The sequence below is a fragment of the Dreissena polymorpha genome, chromosome 4 (genome assembly GCF_020536995.1).
Source record: "Dreissena polymorpha isolate Duluth1 chromosome 4, UMN_Dpol_1.0, whole genome shotgun sequence".
NCBI classification, from domain to species: domain Eukaryota; kingdom Metazoa; phylum Mollusca; class Bivalvia; order Myida; family Dreissenidae; genus Dreissena; species Dreissena polymorpha.
This window is the reverse complement of record NC_068358.1, coordinates 133235629-133248473: the sequence shown is the minus strand read 5'-3', so window position 1 is coordinate 133248473 and position 12845 is coordinate 133235629.

Here is a 12845-nt window from a genome sequence, read left to right as displayed (position 1 = left end):
TTTGCATGACCACTTTGTGTGTAATTATATCTATTCATTAGTGTTAAAGATAACTAAAAGAACACAGAACTGATTTATTTTCACAAGATTAAAATAAAGTTTCACAACGTTTTTAGTAAATAATTAAGGAAGTAAGATGACAACAAAACTAGTTCGTTAAAACCTTTCACAAACACATTTCAATGTAGTATTGACTTATTTTAATACATAAACAGGTTGATACTGTATCCAAAATGATAATAAAGGCATCTATCAACGTGTAACGTATGTATCAAAATGTATTAACATTCTGTAAATGACATCTTCGTTCCAGTAGCAATTATTTTATTTAAAAATCTTTTTTTTTCACTCAAAATTCAAAACTGTCAACAAACAGGTAATCACTTGTCATTGTATGTTTGATGGCTTAAAATATTTTAAAATCATTTTTAACAGGAATTTACAAGCACATATGTGATATTGGAGCAAAACGTATAACAATTTCTAAACGAACTATTGAACAAAACTGGCTTTTTACACATAACAAACTGTTATCTAAGACATATTTTAACGAACTCCTCTAAACATAATCAAACGACTTTCAAACTTACAGTCACGTTTGTATCTGTATTTCAATAACTTATGTATCATCATCAATGACACAACTGATAAGCATTATCTACATTGATTTAGCGATTAAATGAGCATTTGTCTTACACAGATACACAAGTGTCATTTATCCAAATATAACCATCTTCTGCATTTAAATGTTCATGCAGTTACACGTTGTGTTGCTTTTGGGTATCGTATGTGTCACTGTTGTAAGTGGGTTTCAAACATCTTGTTAACTGTTTCCAATTCCTCTTGTGCGATTTTGAAAAGTCTTATACTCTTTCCAGATGTCTCTAATGTGTTGATTTTACACAAAATATTTTTGCTATCTAACCACAATCGATCTTTTTTCGGAGGCCATTCAAACATCTGTTTAGCTCTTTGCATGAAGTTTAGTTTATAATCTTCTTCTTCGTCATCCTTTTTTTCAACCCTTCCTATGTACCATCGCCCTTCATATACAGCTGCAACGAGGTCATCTATGTGTATGTCATTCAAGATAATATTTTCTTCATTGCTTTTCTCTATCTCTGTGTCTGTTTAAGACCATGAGCACCATCTTCTGTGTCCGGCAAATCGTAATCATTACCAGGCTGTTTTTCTTTCTCTGTTTCGCCAAGAGTCTCGTCAGCAGCACCTGCGCGCTCTTCATTATCAGCTGTTACCCACTTTATGTCTTGAGCAGCCCATGAATCACAATACGATCCAGCTATACATGTGGCACGGTGGCATGACATTTCTCTTGTCATCAGTTTTGTTTTGTTGTTTTCTAGTTTGATCCCAACTGCGTGTAGTTTTAATGTTCCTTTTACTGGCTTTGTTTTGATCAAAGCCATTTTATCACGCTTCGTCTTGGTTACATCACTTGACACGTACAAGAACTCAACTGCCTTCATACTTGACTGAACTGCCCAAGCGTAAAAGTCTTCAGCATCTTGTATTGTAACATGGCCTTGTCTGATAGCTTCATCAGCCATTTGCTTTGTTGTACCACCAAGCCCGTCGCATGCACTCGTACCATGGCCCGTCTCAAAGTAATTCCATCTTGCCTGTATCCCGTACATATCATTGTGCATGGCGATGGTATGGAAGATGTATCGGTTTCTCTATTGGCTTGATGGTGAGTCCGTCCAATAATGAATGGTGGACAGATTGGGCTTCAGTGTCTGGATGGCGGGAATCAATTTATCAAGGAAAGCACAAACTGAACATGCAGCGTGAGATGTTTCGTCAATAACCACCACAAAACTTGTGTGTTTAAGTTCATCGTTTTCTTTGAAGTAACATACTGCTGGGTGCAAAGAAACCTGGGTTTGACTGAAATATGCTGTTTTAATTTCGTCTACCGATCTGCAAGAAAAGTTTTCAGCAAAATCCATTTGCAATAGGGTTTCATTTTCAGGCAAAATGACTTTTAGTTTGCGTATTTGGCTGTACTGTTCCTGTACTCTGAGTACCTGCTGTGAAAACGTCTTTATCTGGATCTTTAAGTCAGCTATGAAGTTTGTCTTCTCTTCAGTTTCCTCAACAATTTTCATCTTTGTTTTCCCATTATTGATTTCAACTTTTTTCCAAACTCTGTATGGTACTCTTTCTGGTAAACCTGCAAGTAGCTCATCTAAATTGTTCTCATGGCGAATTAATTGTTCTGGATTTTCGCTGATTTTTACACCGTGCTTTCCTAAAGTCTGAACTTTCAATGCCGTGTTTTGGTGGTATATAAACTGGCAGCTGTTCGGTGATATGTATGATGATAGCAAAATATTAGGAGGTCTTATGCGTGTGAAAGTGCTCAAAGAGATGTTTTGCTCAGGATTTTCAGACTTGTACTTCATATGCAAGTTCGTAAGATAGTCAGTAAGTACGTTTGTCTGTTTCTTTTCCTTATGTCCATTTACTTTCTTGGCGTCAGCTTTCCCTGGCTGAATGCGACAATTATCTTCTCTGCCAAGATAATCAATTACAGATTCTTCTACAGACTTGGATATGCAAGTTCTCCTCTCTTTCACCATAACTATGGTTTTGTCTTCGATCAGTCCGAGGGTTCTTCTACTGAGGCGTGTGCACTTACTGATCTGGCTCAACATTCTATATTTCTTAGCTATTTGGCCTGAAATTACTCTGTGGATATATTGATACTTTTTTCTTTCCAGATGCACATTTTGCTCTATCAATTTCTGCCATCAGAACATTTCCAGTTAGTAATTTTCTTCGAACTAACTTTCTACTTCGTGGTGTAAGGTTAAGTCTCGACACCTCTGCTTCTGTTTTCTTCATTGGAGTAAGCTCGTGTGAATTTAACTGTGATGTAGATGCATAGCTTTCTGTCTTATTATTGCTGCGATCTATTTTCCTGTTTTTTATCTTGATTTTCTTTCTCAGCTGTTTCACTTCCGACTTTTATGACTTGATTTCTCTGTGAACTCTACTTAATGCTCTTGCGTTAATTTTCTTAGCACCTGCACCCTTCTTGGTTAAGGGTAATTTTACAATTAATGCCCTTTGCTCTGTAGGCTGATTTCTTTCATCATCACCTGTTTTTATTGACATGCTTCCATAACCACTAGTTTCTTCAACGTCGTTTTCGCGTGTCTTTTTTCTCAACCTAGATAGTCTGTTTCTCAATTTTGCCTGGTTGTTTTGAGCTTCTTTCTTTTTCTTTCTTAATTGTGAAGCTGGGACATAATTTTGTCTGTGCCTTGCTCTCTCCTTGGATAAGAACGCTGGTCCCTTTAACTTGTGCCTTTCTCTATAAGCTTGCTGAATTTCCGCCCGAGATTTTCCCATTCTGGTCTGAAACAAAGTGTTTTGTAAAGTAACGCATGTATCGATACATACGTTACCTATTTAAAATGTAACGTACCTCTGTGTATAAACATTTAAGTGTTTAATTTCTATCAAAATCAATCTATAGTTATTGCATTTAGTTCTCATCTCTATATATATGCTATGAAAACATTGCTTGGGAAATATTTATGTTGAGGATACTATTTTGATTATTGATGAAGCTTTTCTTTTAACATCACTCATGTAGAGATTATTGATTTCATTTTAAGATACCATTAGCTCGATCAATTTTTTTTTTAAATACAGCAGTGGATCTATTATGATATATCTTAAGTATTTGTTGCACTGTTTAATTTTTAAATACAAATTTGTGAACGAATTTACAGTGATACATACGTTACCGCTACGTTACCAGCGGTAACATATGTATCATTTGTTTCTGACAACAGTTTCTAACCTCATGATGACAAACTAAACAAAGTTTTCTTTTATAATACATAAACCACTTAAATGCAAATTGCTGAACTTTATAAACTATATATATTTGCTGATAAAATCGAAACATAAAACAAAATGTCAACATACCTCTCAACGAAAGCTTACATCCCCTGTGTTTACATGAAACAGTCTGAATGATGGCGGGCGATACATTCAAATATCGCGAGAATTCAAAGAACTAGTTTGACGTCAGAAACCACCATTTATGGTGACGTAATACACACAGTTAACACATTATGTAACGTATGTATTGATCACGTATGTATCATACTGTAGTTGTAATGCATGATGCCTATGTAGAATAGTAAAATACGAGGTAAAATTGTTTTCTGTATGCAGCAGTGCAGTCCTCGGAAATTTTAGAGGTGCACAAGTTAACATAATTACCTTATTTATAAGCAATATTGTTGGTTAACGTATGTATCGCATCTTCACATACGCAGCGTATTGCAAACTGTAAATGAAATATTTCATAAAAGCCGATAGATATTCATGTTAAATGACGTTTTAATTTGGGACATATTACATTTGTGCGTTGAAAGGTTAGTTTATCATGCGTGTTTATAGAATAGAATCCGTGAAAAGTCCTGCATCAAAATCAGTATAACGTAAGTATCAATGGACAGGCGTCATCAATTAACAAGCAAATAATGGTAGCATACCACTGTTATATATATATATGGCACTTCTTGAGATTATTGCTTAACACGATCTTATCATCTTAGCTTGCTTTATTGAAGGTTTTTAGCATTTTTTTTTGTTTTTGCTTAACTCATAAATGTAAAAAACATAAACTGGCGTCAGTAACGTATGTATCGTTTTACTTAGTTTAAGCTTGTGTAAAATAAAAACACATTGTGATAAACCACCTGTATTAAGGTGAAGAAATAGTCGAGTCGTACTTAATGATTTGGCATACATGTTTAATCTGGTTATATGAGTTTATTAACTCTAATGCATGGAACATGTATTTGCGCCTTACTAGTGATTATGGGCGTGAAGTATACAAGAAGTAAAATACAGGAATAGACTTGCAATAGGCAAGACTGTTGCTGCTGGTACAAAGAGGCCATATACCAGTAAAATTATGCGAGCACATCTTTACGTATCGGTTATTTGTATTATATAGTGCCCCAAAACAATGATACATGTATCAAAGTATTATCAGGTGTCGTAGAGAAAATTTTAACACACTCAGGACAAATAACAAACTTGAAAACGCTATAAGCCGTATACAAGCGCTGTACCACACATGTCTACAATCAACAGGCGAAATGGAGAATTAAGTTACAGTAAATAAAATTCTAGTTGGTAAATTTAACACGTTAACAATAACAACAAAATGATCACAAAGACATTTTTAAAATCAATAGCCTGAAAAAATCCCATATTATGTACACGCACAGATGAAAACGCTATTTACAGCACCAACAACTTGACCTCAGACGCAATAAATACAGTCACCATTTTTGACAAAGAATCTTCCAAATGTTGCCACACTATTTTACAATATGTATGTCCTTGTAATAAATATATGTAATTATTAATCAAAACTTAAACATATTACGCTTGATGATCGAATGGATAGTTAATATTTCAATTTGCTTTCTCATCTCGTTCTCCGATCTCTGATTTGGCAAATATCAATCGGGCATACTATTTGTTATTTTATTTTGCAATTAAATTTTACGAATAAATAAATGATGATCAGGCTAAAATGTGTCACATCAGCCAAATTGCAAATTAAAGGGATGCAGTAATGCGTTGTCAATTGATCCTAGCTAAATGTTAAGCGTGCATGTATCGTTGTCATATAGATGTTGAGAAGGTATAACAGTTCCACGCTCCGATTAATCACAGTGTGCACGTTTCCCGGGAGCTGTAATTGTGTTACCAGCTAAGAAATTTTGCGGCCAGTAAAGTCAAGATATAAAGCAAATATTATTACGATATTAACCCCTTTCTCGCCGATATTGCTGGGAAGTGAGCGGCATTTAAACAATTAATAATAAACTTACACTTAATAAAAATAATAAAGTGTATACAACGGCGAAAAATATTTTCTCGGAATGGACGTAGCCATCTTGTTGGTCAAGCGATTACCCACTCTGAACATGTCTAGAGGGATTTTAATATACCGTTGAAAGGCTACCTATGACCGATCTTGATTCCTTCATGTAAAAGATTATGTTTAAAATTCAAGGGGCAAGTTGTTACGAAAGATCATGCTCGAAATTCAAGGTAGATATTATTACGGATAATGTGTCACGTAAAAGTTTATAGTGCACTTCGGTCAAACGTCGCACTTGAAAGGTCTTTAACTTGATTTTTTTCGATTCATAGTTTTAGTTTACAATAAGTCTTTTAATATAATATTACTAATATGTCCCTATCTGAACGTTCAATGTCACAATTCTGGGACATATGTCATACTCTTTTATTTCCAATTTTAATTTTTAAGATTAACTTTAACCCGTACACGTCTTGGTACAAAATTGTTGAAAAGCAAAATATATTATATGTGCGACGCTAGAAATATATTTGTATCGACCAATGGGCAAAGAAATACTCCATTGTAAATTACAATTTATCAAAACCAACATCAACACCGTTTAACTCGTTTACTATTTTCATTATACATTTCAAAGGGTATCAGCCTTAAAATCAGCTTTAAAATACATGAGTTCTATCTTTAACTTTGACGTTATGATGCATTTAATGTAAATGATAAAATCTTGTTTGATAAATACGCGTTGTGTCAAGTTTAAAACGAAGTGTTTTTGTCAGCAAATATAACTACGCTCTCTTTTATAATGGGCATGTCTAGATAATGCATTTGATTTTTTTCAATTCAAGAAAAATATAAACGGAAAGCGTGGAATAATTGTTTTCTATTTGAGAGATAATCAATATATGTTCAAATACATTTTAATTGTTTTTCATATTAGATGTTAAGATTAATTTTACATCAAATAATGTGAGTGAATACATGGACACTAAACACTTACCGTTAAGCCATGTTTAATCATCATTTATATGCAGACGCATTCCTTGTTTAATAGATACCATTTGCCTTCATTATTTAAGACGTCCGTTCATTCTGCCCGGTAAAATAATATTAAGCCTGACCAAATAATATAGTTTATAACTAATATTCGAAAATAAAACGGAAAGACACATGTCTAATTCAGTTCATGATAAATCACAATATTAGGATGGACACACTTTTAGTAGCATATCAACAGTGTTCGTCTTTTTTCTGTTTTCGTCTTAAAAGTAGTAATCTCAGTAGTAAATTAGTTTTTCCTCAATATATGAGTATCATTTACGAGGGTATACGCGGGGTCACGTTAACAGGAAAGCTATGTGTGTATATAACTCCTGTGTGTTATAGCACTATTTATCATTCAGATGACGCATTGTGTCTATTTTGATATATGATTGATTTATGTTGTCTGACGTAAATGAACTTGAGCAGTACCATACATATTGTTTTACCAATTGAACATCGAGACCTGTTTGTTAGTATCGTATTGCACTTTGTTGTAAAATGTATTACTTAAAAGCTTCTTATACGCAAATTAACCTTATTAACACGAATGTCGTTAGATGCAAATCAAATTTTTTATTCGGTGCATACACGTTTTAATTTTATGAGAATATCCAAAATGTAAACACGACACGTTTTCTATATTCAACACTTAATTTTATTATAGTATTTGGTAGTTGCGTTATTTAAGAGGTAAGCAAAACATGCATAAGTGCATATGATCGCATATAACCTTATGCTTGCACGTATATATTAAAGAATTGTATATAAATATAATATAATATATAAAAATTGTCGTTTTGTATATAAGTTAAAGATACCGTAAAACCGTACGGACATTAGTTATCTTACCTGTATGGGAAGCCATCTTAACCAGGAGACACTTTTTTTCAAAAAAACTATAACCTATATAATACACATCGCTGGCTTTCACAATATGTAGATAAATCATTAATGACTGATAAGTCATAACGTAATTGTATGACATACTTTATTTAGTGCATCATTTGTAGTTAACTTCACTTTTGGAAAGCAGTCGTTTATGTAATTAAAATAAACTTAATCTAACTACCTTAATTTATATTTGAAATACAACTATCAGAATTATCAACCTTCCATAAGACATCACTTTATGATTGTCAGTTGAAAAATATTGCACACAGAATATCGTATCCTATTGTTAACGCTTGTGTAATTTGTGTATTTGCTTTATTCTCGATTTGTTGTAAACATTATACGATTAACCGCAAAATGTGTAGGTTAATGATCAGCATATACATTTATAAATATTAACCTGATGTACAGACTCTGAGTCTGTGTCAATGGGTAACCGTTTACTTTAAACAATTATATATGGGCATATTCAGTCACATGTACTATTTTACGGGCAAAATGTGTTAAATATTGCATAGTGAGTTTTAAATGTAAAATATGGTAAACGTTCTGCTATGCCTTTTAGTTTTGAACATGTAAATATGGCGTTATATTTCAACAAGGACTTTTTATCAGAATGAAAACTACATGAATTATTATACGAGGATGTTCCAAAAATTCGTGGATTTTCACTATAACCCTCCATTCGGTAGCATAAATGAATAGACAAATTGCATTATTCGAATATTTTGTCTTTTCCAAATCTACTATCAAAATATCATGGAAATACATAAAACAATGAAAATAGTTTAGTTGTTTAAACATATGTACAATTCGCACGCTGGCGCTTGCTTAATGATTCTGTTCAACGTCAATAACGTTATGAAGTTAATAAAATTCAAAGCTTGTCCACATAATCACCTCAAACGCGAATGCACTTTATTTGTCGGGAAATCCATTTGTCAAAAGTGTCTCTATACGAGTCTGCGTCATAAAACGACATGATTCTCTGTGCTGTAACTGTAAGTTGTCGTTTATTTTACTTGCAAAGCGAATACCGCGCAACTGTGATCTCATTTCCGTGAAGAAAACTGGGCCAAATCCGGGCTGCAAGGAGGATGACTGAGGAGCTGTAACCCGATTACATTTACCTCAAGTTCTGTTTGACTGGGCCATATGCACAGGTGCATTGTCATGGTGGAGAATGACGACCGAGGCATCAAACGTAGGTCTTATTTTCCTTAGAGCATTCATTAAATCTAGGCAAAGTTCCTACAATAGGCAAATCGAAAAATTGTAAGCTTCAAGTAGCTTTTTAAAATTGTTATCTTCTTTTCGATTTCGAAAACGTATGTTTTAAATTAATAGAACAAAAAATGTCAAAATAACAAAACTTAATTAAATCACGAAATGTGCATAACCTTTTGATAAAATGCAGCATTTATCGTATGACTATCATTACCCGATGGTGGTATCGACCAGCATTTCCTGTCCATCCATGAAGAAGATAAACATATATTTTATGACCCGAGCTTTCTTCGGCGGAAGACTTGCTGCTGTTTTCCTCACTAGGGATTGTATTTTCATTTCCGGATCATAGTGTCAATACCACGTCTCATCGATATGGCCAAAAACGCGCTCTCCGTCTTCATTGTATCTTCTCAAAACTCGTCTGATCATTTTACGCGTTTCACTCGAACTTCATTAGAGATAAGTTTTGGAACCCATCGAGCACTCACCTTATAAATTATAACTAACCTATCCTAATATAACAAAGAACAATCATTAAACTCCGAATTCTATGGATTGATCTCGCGGTGATCCCAAAACTAATGTGTATATGTTTATAGGAAATTTTCAGTATTTAGTGGATAATAACAACCATTTCTTGATTGCAATAGATTTTGTAGTTATATTCGAGCCATTATTTGCCCAAAAGCATATGTCTGGCAGGGTGGTTTAACATACATAACCTTATAAGAATATTGACATACGTGTTTACCGTTTGTGTGTGTTTGTTAAAACACGTGTAGTAAATAAAATATTCTTTGAGAGGAAAGAAGTACTATATAGAGAAAGTAGTGACGTGAGCATCACTTTTTGAAAATGCATTTATATAAAATACTACTTAGCAAGATTAAATGATATGTGAGAGGAATTCTTCCAGGAATTGAGATGTCATGTTGCAGAAACAAAACGAATTGCTTTTTACACGGGAAGTATAAGCTTCAAACCCTAAAATAACTAAAAAAGAAAATATTCAATCCAGGAGTTAAAAAAGACAGCATTGAGACAAAATATAATGCGCCATTTTTGTGTTTGCACATTTAACTCGTCTCAGGTGACAAATCAGTAGAAAATGTATGTTTCATTACAATAACTCGTCAACATACATTGTTTGTACATGTGTTGACAAGTGCAATATCACAATATCAATTCTCGATAATTACGCGGAACCTTAATAATTATAAGACACATTTACAAATTCATGTAGAATTATAACAGCTCACTTATATAAAGACTAAACTACATTACATAAATGCTTCTCATAATTGCTTTACTTTTAATTGTGGTATTATCCTATATGAAAATGCACTTGAAGCAGTTTCTTGTCTACGATTGTGTCGTACATGCTAGATTTGATCAACATAATACCAGAGTATGAGATTATACAACTTCGCGAAATCGGTCAACATTCAAACGAGCAAAACAGTTAATTATTTGGACGAGAACTTACATTTGTGCTAAAGGTACATCTTGATTGTAGTACAAATGTTTATTCCCGTAGTGATCGTCAAATTTGACAAGCAATCAGCATCGTAAATCAAGTAAAAAGTATTTTACATTGATACCCAACGGTCAATCGGAAGTATTATGAAGGGCATGAAGATGCTGAGCGACAACCAATTTGTATCTGACATGTCAACTGATTTCAATGTGTTTGAATACAACAATACCCTGCTTTATGTACAATAATGTTCAGTCATGTAACCTAGATTCATTTATGTAAATCGTAGACATAAAAGGATGGGTTCGGCTTCAGATTGTTTACAAATTGATGTTGCAACTGCTGAACAGATATTAAGCAACGTACTCTTTAACTTTCGATTTTTCAAGGAATGCTTTACCTGTTCATATATTTCTATCAAAGACAATGTTCTATATCAAACTCAAATATGCAAACAAAACCACATCATCATTCAATTAAAGATCTTCAACTTGTGTATAATAATTTGTGTTAATACATTACTTATGATTACATAGTTTGTATATTATTTATGTAATTTAATCGTATCATTATTTTTGTGGAGTTTTATTAGGAATTCCATCCGTTTTCACAAGACTTTCCGAGGAAATTACTGTCCTGAACATGTTCGTTTGTTTTTAAAGATTGTCTTACAGTAATTCCCAGCCTAAAGGATTACAATGTTAGCTTAAATTAAGCATGTTACAATACGGGCAAAATTATTATTTTTGTAAGATCAAAAGATATCTCACGAATGTTCAGTATTGATTCTATAATAACTATCGAATATTTTGGATCATGTAATTGTAATTAAGGTAAATTTTGGATTAGTATAAAACACATAAATATAGTACGTCTAATTTAGTGACTGTTTCTTTTGTCACGTTATCTATGTTAAATTTAAATTAAATTACCCGTTGCCTACCAGTATGCATATTTGGATATGCGAGATTTTATATGTTGTTTATTTTAAAATAATTGTCTGGAATTGAATAACATGTTTATTTAACGGTTCAAACATTATAAAAACATAGGAATATTGGCGAAACACTAACCGATTAAGTATACCCAGCCACAAAAATTTCCTTTCAACATTTGTAAAGGAAGGATGTTATGTTGTGATAACGTGTTTTGAAGAAAAAAAAGGAAGTATGTTCAGATACACTATGTTCGAACCCATTTTTGCGAGCCTTGTTTTCCTACATTGTTTTATTTTACTCCCAAAACGTAAATGACGTAATCCATTAATTACTCTAATTCACTTTTTTTATAGTATCTCGTATAAAAACTGTCAAATATTGACAACAAGAACGAAACAAGATTTTGTAAAGAAATAATAATAATTGAAAAATAATAAGAAGTTATGTCGTAACTTATCTAAGGAGGTATAGCGAGTACAGGCATAGCACTGACGGTTCAGTGTTGACAGATGTGTTTTCCAGACAAAGGAACAAAACAAACCTTTCAACTTATGCTGACAATGTCAATTACCAATGCCAATACAATTCTTAGGAGTTGTTTACACTAAGGCGTGTTTTGCATGTCAGGTTGTTAGGACAGTTTTAACTTCCCAAGATACACCATATCATTTTGTGATATGCGTAAACGTCTTATTGTTCTACTAAAATATCGACTTGAATGTATATTTAACATTAAAAAATCGAATATATTATTCCACAATGTCTAAAGATTATATTTAACGGTAAAGTTTGTACGGCCAAAAACACAGGAATTAAACTAGCAATAAACAAGAACATAATAAAGTGTCATATACCAAGACAATTCTGCGAGTGCATCTTTCCGTTTCAGTAATTTCTATTATCTAGTACAGGAAAACTAATTATAAAAGTGTTGATAAATGTGTTGTAACTAAAACTTTAATAAACTAACAAGCTTGAAAACGCTAGAAGCCGAATAAAAGACTCACATCAAACGTGTTTACACTCAAATATTAGGCATTTAAATTCAAGTAAAACATGCAAATAAACTGGCCAAACATGTAATTAATAACAACAGGATGATCACAAAGACGTTTAAAAACCAATCACCATAAATAATCCAATTGTATGTGCTAAAACATAACTATTGGCGAAAACACTAGAATAGAACATGAAAAAATATTTTCTCATGAGAAGAGATCAAAACTTGTAATTGCTGTTCAGTGGAAAAAATGACATACTTCATCTATCTACAGAGCAAAATAATATGAACGCAGATAATTTAAAACTAACATATCAAAACGCTTACTACAGCACCGACAACTTTAACTTATTGGACAAATGAATACAGGGACGGTTTTTG